At 42.3% G+C, this 16,881-nt stretch overlaps 1 pseudogene; it reads right to left on the bottom strand.

The window, feature by feature from the left end:
- Positions 1-9,483: 9,483 nt before the first annotated feature.
- Positions 9,484-10,652, bottom strand: LOC112406973 (N-alpha-acetyltransferase 50-like; annotated as a pseudogene).
- Between the last annotated feature and the right edge of the window lie 6,229 nt (positions 10,653-16,881).

Here is a 16,881-nt window from a genome sequence, read left to right as displayed (position 1 = left end):
CCACCCACTTGCCATTGTAGAGACTAAGTTGTCAGTCACACAATCCCACCAAAATGCAAGAGGGCTGACGCTGTGGAAAACAATATGGCGGTTCCTCAAAAAGTAACAGAGTTACCACCTGACCCAGCAATTTCACTCCAAGGTGTATACCCAAAAGAATTGACAATAGATGTTCAAACAAATTCTTGTACACGAATGTTCATTGCAGCATTATTCACAGTAGCCAGAAGGTGGAAACAGCCCAAATGCCCATCAACCGATGAATGGATAAACAACTTGTGGTAGAAATAGTCACAGATGTAGAAAGCAAACTTATGGTTACCAGGGGATAAGGCGGGGGAGGGATAAATTGGGAGACTGGGACTGACATATACACACTACTATATGTAAAATAGATAACTAATAAGAACCTGCTGTATAGCACAGGGAATTCTACTCAATATTCTGTAATGCCCTATATGGGAAAAGAATCTAAAGGAAAAAAAGAAGAGTGGATATATGTATATATGTAACTGATTCACTTTGCTGTACACCTGAAACTAACACAATGTTGTTAAATCAACTACACTTCAATAAAAATTAAAAACAACAGCAACAACAAAAAGCAACTTGTGGTAAATCCATACAATAGAATACTATTCAGTCATAAAAAGGAATGAAGTACTGACACAGGCTACAACACAGATGAGCACGGAAAACATTGTGCAAAGTGAAAGAAGCCAAACACAAAAGGCCACATATTGAATGATTCCTCTTAGAAGAAATATCCCCAATAGGTAAATCCATTGAGACAGAAAGCAGATTGGTGGTTTCCAGGAGCTGGAAAGACGAAGGAATGGGGTGTCATTGTTTAATAGGTACAGGGCTGGGCTTCCCTGGTGGCCCAGTGGTTGAGAGTCTGCCTGCCGATGCAGGGGACACGGGTTCCCGGTCCGGGAGGATCCCACATGCCGCGGAGCATCTGGGCCCGTGAGCCATGGCCGCTGAGCCTGCGCGTCCGGAGCCTGTGCTCCACAGCGGGAGAGGCCCGTGTACGGCCAAAAAAAAAAAAAGGTGCAGAGCTTTCTTTGCAGATGACGAAAATACTTTGGAACTTGATATAGAGGGTGGTAGCACAACGTTGTGAATGGACTAAATGCCACTGAATGGACTGAATGGCACATTTCAAAACAGTTAATTGTATGTTATGTGAATTTCGTGTCAATTAAACAAAAATCCCTAGCAGGGCAGCTGCTGCTCCCCAGTGACAACTCCACAGTCCAGGAGGGGGTCACGTATCATTGGTGACCAGCTAAACATCTGTGTGCACTTTTCTTTCTCCTTCCCCCAGAACACACTCATCTCCTACCCAAAGGAGATAATCCGAAGACCTCTCAGGTCGTTGTACCCAGCTCAGAGCTGAGGATGTGCGGTCCTCCCTTGAGTTCAGAGGTGGCTTCTCTTGCTTTAGTGACATATAAACTAAAAACTATCTGAATCCCTCCACCTCCATACCCAATACACAGAGGTAGAGCAGAAACAGCATGACTGCAGTACCAACTTGTATTCAGGAAGGGGAAGCCTAGCTTATGGAGCAGCTCCTGGCCCCTGGCAATTATGAGCTCCTGCAGACACTGAGAAGGTGGGCCCATGGGTGGAGAAGTTCCTTCATTACGCCCTATTCTGATTTCTGGGAGGAGCTCCCTGGTCCATTGATCTTTATGGCTGACTCCACCCTCTGGGAGATTTCTCCTTGATTATTATCTCCTGGGCCACATCTAAAGTGAATGTCAGGCCTCCGTGGTGGCGCCGTGGTTAAGAATCCACCTGCCAGTGCAGGAGACATGGGCTCGAGCCCTGGTCCGGGAAGATCCCACATGTTGCGGAGCAACTAAGCCCGTGCACTACAACTACTGAGCCTGCGCTCTAGAGCCCACAAGCCACAAGCCCACACACCGCAACTACTGAAGCCCGCACACCTAGAGCCTGTGCTCCACAACAAGAGAAGCCATCACAAGGAGAAGCCTGCCCATCACAACGAAGAGTAGCCCCCACTCGCCGCAACCAGAGAAAGCCTGCGCGCAGCAACAGACCCAACAGAGCCAAAAATAAATTAATTAATTAATTAAATTAAAAAAAAATAAAGTGAATGTTGGGGAAGTTTGCCCTACTTAGAGGCTGTACAGCTTGCACAAGCCAACTTCCTGCCTGTGTAATCTTGGGGGCCTGAGGGTGGTTTAATGCTTGAACAGTCAAAATCTTTGCTAGTTTGGGCTCATCATTTCTTTGGCAATAAAATACCCTTAAAAATTGTAGTAGGTTTCTAACTAGACCCACAAAAAAGTGCATCGTCTGTGATTTTAGTTACATGATGCTCAAGAACAGGTAAAATGAATCAACGATGACACTTGTGTTTGATTGGAATCCTACAAACAAGAAGACTCAGAGGGGCTAAGGGGCTCACCTAAAGGCACACAGCCAGTTTGAGCAGAGGCAGGATTAGAACCCAGGTTTCCAGATTTACAGCTCAGGGAGCTTCCTTTCACACTTGGTTCTCAAAGGGAATAAAGAGACACAGCGGTTTCCAAATGCAGCTTTTTCTTTTGGTGCTTTTAATTAGCAAATATGAAATACACTGCCAATCTAATTTAATTATAATTAGTTAACCAGAAGGCTGATTATGTTGTAAATTTAGATTAAAGAGCTGCTGTTTTCAATTAGATTTGATTGTAAAGTGCTTTGACACTTTTCCCGGCCTCAAGGAAAGTTCACTGTATAATTTCCCACTTGTTCACTTGCATTTTACCCACAGGTCTAGGATGGTGGTAATGGGACTAAATTCCCAGGGCACCCCCAGCCTGGTGCAGATTTGGACCTGGTACCCCATCGATGACAAGGGCCACCAGATGTTACTGAGCTGTTGTAGCAGGGTGATTTCAGCTGCATGTAATAGAGGATCCAACCGAAAAAGGCTCGAACCTCAAGGGGACTTAAAGTGTCACATGATAAGACGTATGGAGGCAAGGCAGTTCCAGGGTTAGTTAATTTACTTTTGAAACACCCAGGCTCGTTCCCTCTTCCTGCTCTACTAATTTCAGCATGTTGGCTTCTAACCTCAGGTTTGTGGTTGTGCAACCGTTGCTGCATCTCCAAGCTTTCCCATGTCCCTAGAAGAGGACATGCCTTCCTTGCGTCCCTTGAGTCTCCAGTAGATTAATCATGACTCCTTGGCAGGACTGCCACCCAGGCCCGTTCCTAAGTCAACCACTGTTCCTGAGGAATCACCATGATTGGCTTGGGCAAGTCAAGACTCATTTTGTAGAACCCATGGTTGCCTGAAACCTGCCAGCCACTTAGTAGATCTGTGGGGAGAGGGAGTGGCTGTTGGTTAGGCTACCAACTGTCCTTGCCTGGAGCCAGTGTGCCCGTGCCCTAGGAAGATCTGGCTGACCCAGCCTGGTTCTGCAATATTATGATCAAGGGAATCCAGCTGCCCATCATTGCTTCTTGACTTTCCATCCGTTGTCTGCTATCTCTGTTTTCCTGAGGGCTAAGCTTTAGTTTTGCTTGTAGGTGGCGTTGGCAATATAAGGCACAGCAAGGCAGGGAAAAAGGATGGAAAAGAGCGGTAGTGGTTAAGAATCTGCCTGCCAATGCAGGGGACATGGGTTCGAGCCCCGGTCCGGGAAAATCCCGCATGTCGCGGAGCAACTAAGCCCGTGCGCCACAACTACTGAGCCTGCGCTCTAGAGCCCTCAGGCCACAACTGCTGAGCTCACGTGCTGCAACTACTGAAGCCCACGCGCCTAGAGCCTGTGCTCCGCAACAAGAGAAGCCACCGCAGTGAGAAGCCCGCGCACCGGGACGAAGAGCAGCCCCTGTTTGACGCAACTAGAGAAAGCCCGTGCGCAGCAATGAAGACCCAATGCAACCAAAAATAATTTTTAAAAAAGAGTGGTTAAAGAGAGGACTGTTTAGAAGATGACGCAGGAGGCAAGCTGACTGGAGGATGAGAGAGACGTGCGTATGGCTATGAGGGTGGCCAAGCTGCCCACGTTGCCTCTGGGGAATATCGAGAGCTCTGCCTTGGGAAGAGGGTATCAGAGAGAATGGGACTGGCCCTCAGCACCTCAGGAAATGCTCCCTCTAAGGTGGTATTATCTTTCTGACCCAAACTCTAGTGTTCTGCCATACCAGGCTGCCTGTCTCTCCTGTCAAGGCCTCCAGAATGATGCTTAAGCGATCACCTTGGAGACACTGTGCTCCAGGAGAGAGGTTTCCATTTTGAATCTCTGCTGACAGCCCAGGCAGCCTCCGCTTCCCTACAAAACGTGTTCTTCAAGATGCTGGGACAACTGTATGCATGAAGTTGAACATTCGACCCACAAAGTTATAAAAGGCTGTTCCATTCTCAGACGGCTAAAAATACCATAAAATCCTCAATCACAACTGTCCTTTTTAACACTCCTTGATGATATTCTGTTGCCTTTTGAATTTCATTTTGTTCTTTTATTTTGCAATTAAACACGTAACTGGCTGAAGTCCAGTGACTGACCAGCAGAGATTAGACTTCCTGCGGCACCTAATCGTTTCCATCTATGTCTAAACGGGATTAACTTTACAGCTTTCTAAAAATCACTAGTATCAGTTCATCCAGTTTTCCATTTTCCACTCATTTTTACAAAACAATACAGCAAAAACATGCAATTCTCCTAAACGTATACTGTTGACCAGATAATGAAAGGGAGCTGCCTAAACTGACCAGCTGGCTGACAGGAGGCACAACTGTGCCAAACCTGGAAATGTTTGGGTTTAGAATATGAAAGGCAATTTGGGGTATAATGTATGAAAGTGCCAACTGTGTGCAAAACAGATGGAGTTGAGGCCCATTTATGTCTGTCCCTTCTTAAACATGACAAGATGGATGTCGGCTGCTACCAGATGATCAGCGTGGCCTTTAAAAGGCTCTGGGCCCTGCCCAGGGCTAATCCGTTGAGTACTGGCCCCAAGATCATGACGCATCTTGGTCCAACCACCTGGAATGCTGATGAGAATTGCTTGGATTGGCTGGCCATGAAGAACCAGGTGTTTTGTGCTCCCCGCTGCCAACCATGTTTATGTCCATGGCACCTGCTGGTGCTGGCTGATGGCGGAGGGCCAGTCCTGAATTTCAATCCCAGGAAGGCCCTTACTTCCAGGCCACAGCTGAACTATGTTAGGACCAGATGTTCCCGTCCCCTAAGACTCCATCGGGATTGGATGCACTGGACATTTCAATGCCATTTTATCACTCTAGGTGCGAGCGATAACTTTTTTTTTTTTTTTTTGCGGTACGCAGGCGTCTCACTGTAGTGGCCTCTTCCGTTGCGGAGCACAGGCTCCGGACGCGCAGGCTCAGCGGCCATGGCTCACGGGCCCAGCCGCTCCGCGGCATGTGGGATCTTCCCGGACCAGGGCACGAACCCGTGTCCCCTGCATCGGCAGGCGGACTCTCAACCACTGCGCCACCTGGGAAGCCTGATAACTTTTAATAAACTTCTAATTCTCATCTCCAAACTTCTCTGTAATCTTCTCCCCCGACACAGTCCTTCACCCCTTTCCTCCTTCATAATCCCTTTCACTGTGCCTTCTAGAATACTTGTTCCATGATCAGCATATTCTTTCACGTATTTTTCCTTCAAATATTCCCTCCACGTCATTGCCTTAACCCAGACTTAGCTCTCCCCTGAGCTCAGCTTCCCTGTGACCTCCCAAAGGGACACATTTCTTGTTGCCTGTGTTCCTCTGATGGGGAGGTGGCGTTGGTGTCCTCCTTGTTCCATTCCATTCCTTCCCTTGCCCCTCGCGAGCTCCACTGAGGCTCACACCGTTGGAGTTTTCTACCCCACCCCCTCATAGTGACCGCCTCCTGGCCATTAGCAGTCTCATCACTTTCGTTTCCAGATTCCCGTTATCTCCACGTCAGCCCCAGCCATCATTCCCATGAGGGAAACACCAGCGCCTGTGCGAATGGCCCTTCCAGCCCTGTAGCTTTGTATGTCTTCCTTTGTATGGCCTCCTCACCAGGCCCATTTCTAATATTCGCTGCAAGAGTACAGATGAAGGCTCATCTCTGTGTCCAAATATTGACATGTTATCCATCCAGCTAACAGAATGTTAAATAACACATATACTATCCCCTTTCCTTGACAGATATACCTTTATATGATGACAAGATTAAAAAATGTATAAAGTGATGGTAAAATTTGAAAGATGACTGAATTTAACTATTTTTTGTGAATGCTGGGTGTTCTTTCTATGAGCTTGTTATTTGGATAGGTAATAAAATGAACTGATACAAAATTCATAAATTATATTTACTCCGTGAAAGTTAATCTTCTTGCCTTCATTTAAGTAAATTATTAATTATGCTGTTATAATCAAGACTTTCACATAATTTGTGTTCTATTGACAGTAACGATGACTTAGACAAACTTCTGGGGACATTGTGGTTCTTAGGGTGTTTTTCATTAATTTCAAAATGAAGAAACTATGTTTGGCTGAGTTTAGAACAACTGGAATTGTCAATTAAATTCTTAAAGCAACACTTAGATTGGAAATGAACTGTCAGTCTAACATATCATGTTCATATGATCATGATTTATCATGAGTTTAATTCATCATGTCTAATTTATAACATTTTGACGGGGTTAGGTTGTATATCATTAATTATTTTACAGAAAATAGCACAAAATATTTGAATTTCATTATGAAAGTTTCTTTCACCAATATCATGAGTTTCACTCTCTCTTAAAAGCAAGATCAAGATTCATATATTATCTTTTTTTTTTTTTTACCAGAACATCATGTAAGTTTATTTCAGATATAGCAGCCATGTTAAAATCAACAAGTTTAAATCTTAACTGCACCAAGTAAACTCAGCTCTTTAAGTATTTTTAAAGTCATTCCCTCCAAAAAACTGAGGGAGCTTTTTCTTTTCCACCCCATATGTCATGGTTTCCCAATAGTTCTTTCTTTGGAGGACTTTCAGTTGATAAGTAAACTACTTTGGGGATATTTCAGAATTCTTTCTGCAAATGAAAACTAACCTGGACAAATTACATAGATTTCTCTGCAGATTCTTTTCTTTAGAACCTAAATGCAATTACCATACAATATAATTTTTATCTATTTGCCCCACAGAAAAAACTATCTGCCCTGAAAAATATGGTGGATATATCCTGTGATCTTCCAGTTAATAGAATTGTTTTACCTCAACGATAATTTTGATCATATTTCAAAATAACTGACTCAACATGGGACATTATTTCAATCTTTACTGACTCACAGGCACATGAACTAGCGCCCAGCTTGTACGTCTTCTACATCCTCCTCCTCCATAAGTGGATGGAATTATTTCATGTAAGTTTGATATAGGACAATTCACCCTTTACAAACACTTACACGTTAGGTTAAAGTCCGTGACTAATGTGGAAAAAGAAACACTAAAATGACAGGGAGCCTACACACTCAATTCAAAATTTAATATTTTTTCCTCCGTAAATAATATGTACTTAATTGTCATGAGGCAGCTATTCGGTTTTCATTAACCACATTCAGGGATACATTCATAGGACTGATTAGATAGTCCAGGTGAAATGGTTATAGAAATAGAGGCAGTATCATCTCACAAAAGTCATTTATATATCAAAATCTATTTTGATATGTGAAGTTTACAAAAAGGCTGAATTTTTAAACTAATTATGCCTTCCGTAACTCAAACACTCTTCTCATGGCAAGCGCAAGCTGAAGCTTATGCATGAAGGTAAAGGTGCTTAAAGCTAAAGTTTTCTTCTAAGCTTAGATTTGGACTGCTTAAGAAACTGTTACCCAAGAAACCAGCACGGTCTTTCTACATTTTTACTATCTTAAGATTACAGCCCTATAAACTCATTTATCAGCTATCTTCCTTTTCTATATTATTCTTGGCACTCAATTAAGACTGTTGAAGTCGATCGTACCTTGTAATTTTTCATTCTCAAATAAGAACTTAAGATTATAAAATGTGCATAAACATTGTGTAATTTTGCCATTCCACATATTTGAAGAGATGAAACTTTTATGCCAGAATTTACATAAGAGGATAAATATTATGAAGCAAGCTTCCTTTTAAAGTCAAATGACAGAAAGTTCAAACCCTGTGCATTGTTTTAAAGTCTAATAAAAACATTTCTTGGTCCACCAGTATTGGCAATGTAGAAAAATTTAAATATTGGAGATGGGATTATGGAGGAAAATATGAAAATTTCAGATGTCTTCTATCTTATGAAAAGTTATTGGCCCGTTAAAGCCACTCCCTATGTGCCAGGAAACGAGCTGGCATAAACCAGCCGTGTCACTAGAGGAGGTCACAGTGACATTTGCGTTATTTAGACTTCTACTTTTTCCAAGAATAGAAGAAATATGTTTAATAATTCCCCCACCCCCAAATCCTTAAACTCAATATCACAAGCACAGAGTGTAAGCAAATCTGGGATGTTCTTCAACAGATAAGCAATAGCACAGCTATGTTATTCTCAAAAATTCTGTCTAGATATTCTTTCCTCTAAAATCAAATGCTCAGTGGCCACACTTCTAACAGTCTACATTAGCTGACATTAAATGCATTTATTGTGCCACAAGTCCATCTAAGCTTCCTTTTAGGTTTTTTTTATTTTTATTTTTTTTTGTGGTACACGAGCCTCTCACTGCTGTGACCTCTCCCGTTGTGGAGCACAGGCTCCGGACGCGCAGGCTTAGTGGCCATGGCTCACGGGCCCAGCCGCTCCTCGGCATGTGGGATCTTCCCGGACTGGGGCACAAACCCGCGTCCCCTGCATCGGCAGGCGGACTCTCAACCACTGCGCCACCAGGGAAGCCCTAGGTATTTTTTAATATGTCCAAGAGACAGCACCTGCTTCAGGTTTATTTAGGGCCATTGACCTATTAGGACATCAACTCCATTTTTAAGGTTTGACTAACTATTGTGGGTTTACCAAAGAAAAAGGACAGGAGAAAAAAAAGCAGATCACAACAAACCTCTTTAGGTCAGTTAAAGGCCATATCTCTAGCTAGGATATTAAAAAAATTAATCTCACCAGCCCACACTCTAAAAGTTAATGCCACTTCTAACAATCAACAGCAGGAAAAATAAACCTGCTAACAACCAGACCACTCATTAGCAAAAAGCAGCTCAACTCAAGTGCTGAGACCAAAGTATAATACTACCTACTCAAACTGTCCCACCTACCCTCAGGCACCAGCGAGGGAGGAAGGAATAACTGCTTAACAGAACAAAATAAGCTTAGTATTTCTTAGGAGGCTAACAATGGTCCAACTCCTGAGCTAATACTCAGAAGGACAATAGGTGGCGTGAAGGCAATGTATAGGGATTAGTATCCCACAAAATCTTGAAAAACCCAAAGTACCACAAACACACTAAACTTGTCTATGAGTTAGAGAACAGGATATTGCTGCTGCTTCTTCTTGTCCTTTGAAGTATACAATACTTTGTAGGCTCTGCCCTTCAATGTGAAAGCAGGACATTAAAAAAAAAATGAAATTGACACTCAAGTTTTCGGGACCATATATCTTAACTGTGAAACTAAACAGATCTATACCTTCTCCTTCCTGCAATCAAACCACCTCACAAAAATAAGAAAACTAAAACAATCCAAACTCGATTAATAAGTCCTTAAAAGTTTAAAACTTTGAGAGGAAAGGGAAGGAAGTTTTGAAAGGAAGAAACACAAGAACAAGGAAGGGGGAAATCTTTAAAAGAAAAAAAGCGGGGGGCGGGGGCAATCAGTGGGCCTCTCTTTTATTTGGTGGCCAGCAAGTGCAAGAAAGTTCCTCTGTAATTTGTTCAGTTGTCTGTCTTCTGCACATCTGCCTTCTGGCCAGAAGCGACTTGGAGGTTTTTCTGCAGCACATGAGCATAAGCGGGCTCTATCCTCTTAGAGGAGTTCTTCTTTGTCTCAATAATCTCAAAGCCAAGCTTTCTGTAGAAGTCAACTGCAGACTCACCGCTGATCTGGACATGCAGATAGCTGTCAAAACTGCTACCTTGGGCTTCCCTGGTGGCGCAGTGGTTGAGAGCCCACCTGCTAATGTAGGGGACACGTGTTCGTGCCCTGGTCCAGGAGGATCCCACATGCCGCGGAGCGGCTGGGCCCGTGAGCCATGGTCGCTGAGCCTGCGCGTCCGGAGCCTGTGCAAAAAAAAAAAAAAAAAAAAAAAGTGCCATCTTTTTCACAGATGTTTAAGACATGATTTAACATTTTAGTTCCTACTCCTAGCCTTCCGTATGGTGCCAGACATCCTAGTGTCATGATGTAAATAAAGTCTCTTCTGATTCAGTGAATGATCCACCCTGCAGCATACCGCACCTACTGCAGTATCAGTGAAACAGGCAAGTTTTGCTAGCTCGCCAACCTCCAGCACATCCTTGTAGAACTTGTCATTGTAGCTGACTGGAAAGTTGACCTGGTTTAATCTCTTCAGCTGTTGAATATTGTGTGATGTCACATCTCCCAGCTCGATCCGGCCTTTCATCTTCCCCGCCAGCTGAGGCCGTTGTTACCCCCGATATCAACGCCGTTGTCGTCGCCGCCCTGAGCTCTCCGCGCCCTGAGCTCGGGCCACTCAACCGGGCAAGCCGGCCTCCTCGCCTAGGGCAGGGAGCTGAGCGGGCGACCGAGGCCGCGAGAGTGCAGCGCGTCTCTGCGTCTCCGGAGGGGGCGGGGGTACCTCCCGCCGCCGCGCTGGTGCAGCCTCTTCTCCACACGTGCACACGGGGCACTCGCCTCCCTCCGGCCACGCCGCCGCGCTGTCCATACATTATCTTAAAGTATCTTCCTTTCAAATTCCCCAATGCTGAGATAGAATAAGAAAATTAACGATGGCAGCGTGTTATTTAATTTGTTAAAATCTTTCTTCAGATTGCATTTTGATCTATAATGGCCAAAAATAGTCTCCAAAAAACTAGTTTGGGGAAATTTCGTCCAAGGCTTTCTGCAGTCATGCAGAACAAAACATTTTTGTTTCCCTTAAATTTTTCTTTAAAAATACGAATATTAATGCTTTAAAAAGTGAAATACACAAACAACTGTGTATGGTTTTCTTTTGTAAGCAGCAGTTCATACCAAACACCTGCAGACAATGCAAATACAAATACACAGAAAAGTAATTTTATTTTCCACTAAAAACTACAATTCACTCATACTTGAGGATCTTCTATTGTTTCGCTTAACTTTTCAAGTGTATGTCATTCATCTTGTCTCAACTAAATCAAATTGCTTTAACATAGGGAGTAGCTCCAAGACTATGATTTAGAACACAAAAATGGACACTTGGCACAACTGGGAGATGATACTTTGTTATGCAAGAATCTATCACATTAATGCCAAGCGGAAAGGATTTCAGGGGTTATAATTTGTCTTGTCTTTCAGTTAAGTGCTTCTGTTGCTCAGATCCTTCTTGCACTCTGATATGTCACTGTCTTGTGTGTAGGTGGTAGACACCACCCAGAAACCTTCATGGCATCCAGAAGCTGTTGCTTGTTGTTTTGAGGTTGTGGGGTGGGGAGAAGCAATACTGACTTGCTAATTCAAACATTCTACCTTTTGGTTATCATCTATCCTGCTGGTTTCTTAAGGACAGACATCCTTACAGTAGCTCTTCAACATCATGGAGACCTCTCATCCATAAACAACTCTCCCTTCTCTCTAGCCATCTGCCCCATCTGTCTTTATTTTCTTATCCAGCTTGAAGCCCATGGCTGATTCATCTTTTTCATAACTAATCCAACTCCCCTTCCACTGCACGCATCTGACAAAACCCCAGCTTTAGAGAAACATGATCATCTATATCAGGGCAGCTGCATCATCCTTGAAACCTTTCTGTCCTTCACCTTCAAACTTTAACCCATCAAGTCCTGTCCATTCAAATGCCAAAAGAAGGACTTCCCTGGTGGTCCAGTGGTTAAGAATCTGCCTTCCAATGCAGGGGACATGGGTTTGATCCCTTATCGGGGAACTAAGATCCCACATGTCACGGGGCAGGTAAGCCCGCTCACCACAACAAGAGAGAAGCCCGAGCACCGCAACGAAAGGTCCCACTGCAACGAAAGGTCCCGCCTCAATGAAAGGTCCCACATGCCTCAACTAAGACCCGACGCAGCCAAAAACAAATAAATAAATATTTTTTTAAATGCCCAAAGAAACCTGCAGTCTACCACATCTTTCTATGACCATTACCGTCCCCATAGTCCAAGCCACCATCGTCTCTTTCCTGAAGTATTGCTTTAACTCCCTAATTGGTCTCTCCACTCTTTCCTTCCCTATAGGCCACTCCCCTCAGGGCAGTGAGATGCTCCTATAAAATGTAAGTTACATCTTACAGCACTTCTTTACTCTCTTACAGCACTTCTTTACCTCTTTTCCATTCAAACAGAAACACAGAATCCTCAGCAGGACTTACAAGAGTACCCATAACGTGGCTATTTCCTACCTTTCCTCCAAATGCCGTATCCCTTTCTCTCTCCTTCACGCCACTAGAGTCTCATTACCTTTCTTTCAGTTCCTAGATGATGTCAAACGCTTTCTGCCTGGAAAGTTCTCTCCCTAACTTGTTGACTAACTTCTACTCATCCTTTTATCTTGGCAGAAGTACACTTTTTTCAGGACGATTCTCCTTGATCACCCAAAGTAAAATAACTTTCTCTGTTATGCCCTCTCATAGCACCTGCTATCAATATTTTCCTTTATTGTGCTTGTCAGGCTTTGGTTCCTGTGGTTAACTGTTAAATCTGGACACTTCAGAGGACTGGAAACTCCATGAGGGGCAGAAACCCTTTTTGTCTGTTTACTCTTGTAGCCCCAGCACAGTGCCTGAACATATAAATATTTGTGAATGACTGAGTGAAAGGAATAGGCTAGCAACAGGGTGCTGGTTGGGAAAGCCTTTATCCTACAGCCTCCTTCAGCCTGATGTCCTTTCCTTCAGCTCCTAGATTCATCAGGTTTACAGAAATAATCTGCATCATTATCTTTGTTCCCCTGCTAGGATGGAATTTGGATTCAGATGCTAAGATATAAAAGGAAGGAACAAAATCCAACATGGAAAGGAATATCGAATAGAGAATACTCCCCCGAGTGGCTACACATCTTCGCTGTAAGCAGTAATCTCAGTGTGCAGCTATGGAGGCTTGAGTTATTTACATATCTCTGATCCTTTTACCTTCTAAGTGAGATCATTCCAATAGCTTTGCCTTTAGACTTCCAATTGCCTTATGCATTCACAAGTCATTTCTTTGTCAAATGCTGTATTGTAATCTCCTAGGGAGATTATAAAAAAAGTATTCATTCTTCTTTATCCTAATAGAGTTTATCTGTCTCCATCTAAGTTCTGTTTTAAATTTTTCTGTGCTAATGCCTTCATGAAATTAATAGTAAATTTAAAATGAAATAGAAATTAAAATAATTAAAATTAAAACATCATCTATAGGTCTGTATGTTGTCTACCACAGCTTGTCTGATTCAATGAGTTCAGACTTGACCACTTAGAGGAAGCATGTACGGTCTGTGGAGTTTTTCATATAATTTCTCATCTCTTCTTTCCTCTTCCTGCTCACCTCTGAGCAATTTCATTTCTTTCTAACAATGCAAGAATTAGGATGAAAAGATGTAAAAATGGCAATAATAAGTTTGCTTTCTCTTAGGAAAAATGTATCTCTCATCATACAGATGATGTTTTAAGAGTTGACTAAAGAAAAAAGGACTATTGATATAAAATAAGATTTCAAGTAGATTTAAGGTAGTCATGCATTTATTCATTCAAAAATGTTGAACAACTCTAATGAAATATTCTGTGGGAAAGGTGACATAAAGGTATTTAAAGCCATAATAAACAAAGACTAATTCTTAATGACAAAATCTCTGTGCCATGACCTCCACCCCCATTTTAACTATTTTAGATAATTAGCTACATATTTATTTTGTAATTGTCTTTCTTGATTCTAATCAGAACATACACAATTTTGATACATATATTTATTAGGGAGATATTTATGAGGGGGAGGGAGTCGAGTGGTTGTGATGAGGTAATGTAATGGATAGGCTTTGGGGCTTAGGTACTTGGGCCTATAATGGGCATTGCATCCATTTCAACCTCCCTACTTGACCCCAGATTTTATTCTTGCGTCCCACTCTGAGTACCAGGGGTGGGCCTCATTTTCCAGGAATAAATCCATACCCTTTCCAGTAAATGGCTCTGGAATTCAGGCGTAAATGCCATGTAGACTGGTTCAGGAATGAGTCAATGAGACATTGGAAAAGAAGTATGCTGAGGACTTCTGTGAAAGAATTTGCTTGCTCACAATAGATGTCTACCAGAAGTCATGGGTCCTCTTCTTCTGGACATTGTTGTCCAAATATGTTGGCAGCCTAAGGATGAAGCTTGCAAAAGAGGAGATCAGGTCAAATAACAAGGCAGAGAACAGAGCTGGAGACCTGACTGAACCACGCCTCACCTTTGCCCTTCCTAGACCTTATGAGTATGTTAGCCAAGGAATAGCCTTGACTTTTAAGCAATTTTTTACTTGAGATTTCTGTTTCTGGAAGCCAAAATAAATATTTTAATGTACAGAATCCCAATTTATACATTCTTAATATTGTTTTTATTTTTTAAGGTTGTTTTTCTGATTATAAAAATAATACGGACTCACTGTAGAGAGTATAGAAAAGATCGAAAGGTACGAAGAGGATAAAAACCATCTATAAGCCTATTAGCCCTAGATAATTGCTATTGATGTTTTGAATTAGTCTTCTCTTTACATAAACAAACTTACATATATATTTTACATATATATGTATTCTGCTAAATATAGATTTTTTTAATAATGGTGTGTTTAACCAATTACAGTTTAAATAAATGTCTTATATTGATTATTTTGGCAGTATACATGTAAAGGGTTCAGTGTTCACCGGTATGCTGGGTAAAACCCCCTGGAGTAGGGCCTTACTAGATGGAAGTTATATTGCTGTGATAGTACCAATCCCTTCAGTTCTAAATGTCTTCTAGTTTCCATCATGATTTTCTGACCCATATGTTGACTGGAAGACTAGAAATATGGGGGTTTACTAGCTGTCTGTTGGTTATTGATTTCTAACTTAACTACACAGTGGGCAGAGAATGTGGTTGCTACGATACCAGTCCTTAGACATGTTGAGAAACTTGCTTTATGACCCAGTATGTTCAATTTTTGTAATGTTTCACATATTCTTGAAAGGAAAGTATATTCTGTAGTTGCTGAGTGCGATATTCTATAGGTATTCATTAAATCAAGCTTGGTAATTGGGTTGTTCAAATCCTCTAGTCCCTTAAAGATTTTCTGATCCCTTTGATCTGTGTGTTAGTTTCCTGTGGCTGCTGTTAACAAATTAGCACAAATGGGTGGCTTTAAACAACAGAAAGGTATTCTCTCCCAGTTCCAGAAACTAGAAGTCTGAAATCAAGGCACTGGCGGGGCTGCCTTCCCTCTGAAGGCTCTAGGGGAGAATTCATTCTTTGCCTCCTCTGGCTTTGGGTGGCTGTAGGCATGTGGTGTCGGAGTGTGGCTGCATCACTCCAACCTCTGCCTCCGTGGTCACACTGCCTTCTCCTCTTCTGTTTCTGTCTCAGATCTCCTCCTCCTTTCTCTAAAGAGGACACTTGCCATTGGTTTTATGTTCCGCCTGGATAATCCAGGAAGCTCTCCTCATTGCAAGATTTTCAATTACATCTACAAAGACCTTATTTTCAAATAAAGTAACACATAGGTTCCAGGGATTAAGACACTGGAGATATCTTTTTTGGGAGCTACTATTCAACCCACTGCAATGTGATACAGAGATATGTAAAAATCACCTACTCTGATGATAGATTTCTCTTTCTTCATCTACTTCCGTCAACTTTTGCTTCATATATTTTGTGACCATATTTTTAGAGACACATTTATGACTCTCATATCTTGTGTATTGAGTGTTATCTAGGCACACCCACCCACCCACCTCAGAAGTCTATTGATGACAAACTATCAGCGGTTGTTTGTCTGAAAAAGACTATAATTTGTCTTTCCTCTTACATTCTTTACTTGCAGGGCATAGACTTCTAAGGTTGCCTTTTTTTCCTCCTCAGCATTTCACTCAGGTGTCTTTTACTTGAAAAAAATTTATTTTCATATTCCCAAAATGTCCCAGGGCCAGAAAATTAGTACGGTTCCAGGCCCAGAGAATCAAAACCGTGTGCTGATTCAAAAAATATATGCCATTAATTAATATGAGGGAGCATTGTCTGAAATTAAATCATTCTAAGTGATTGGTCAAAACATTTCATTTAGTGCAGAATATATTGGGAAAATATGTGTAGGGAAGATGAAACAAATGTGGACACTGAAGTATATCAGAGACAATTTCTCAGTGACTGAAGTGATTCTTCACTTCACACTAATTGCATATCTGTAGAAATAAAGATTCATTATTCTCGTATAATATACTGTTATTGCAGGGCTTCCCTGGTGGCGCAGTGGTTGAGAGTCTGCCTGCTGATGCAGGGGACACGGGTTCGTGCCCCCGTCCGGGAAGTTCCTACATGCCGCGGAGTGGCTGGGCTCGTGAGCCATGCCGCTGAGCCTGCGCGTCCGGAGCCTGTGCTCCGGCAACGGGAGAGGCCACAACAGTGAGAGGCCCGCGTACCGCATAAAAAAAAAAAAAAAAAAAAAAATATATATATATATATATTGCAGAGGAATCGAATAAATTATAATAGAGTTACACAATCTTTCTTCCTTGTCCCTCAAGACTCTCATACATAATCTCAAATTTGTAGTTAGATTTGTGAAACATA

This window comes from Neophocaena asiaeorientalis, unplaced genomic scaffold (genome assembly GCF_003031525.2).
Source record: "Neophocaena asiaeorientalis asiaeorientalis breed wild unplaced genomic scaffold, Neophocaena_asiaeorientalis_V1.1 scaffold85, whole genome shotgun sequence".
NCBI lineage: Eukaryota > Metazoa > Chordata > Mammalia > Artiodactyla > Phocoenidae > Neophocaena > Neophocaena asiaeorientalis.
The sequence above is the reverse complement of the archived record's forward strand: the minus strand, read 5'-3'. Positions and strand labels throughout refer to the sequence as shown.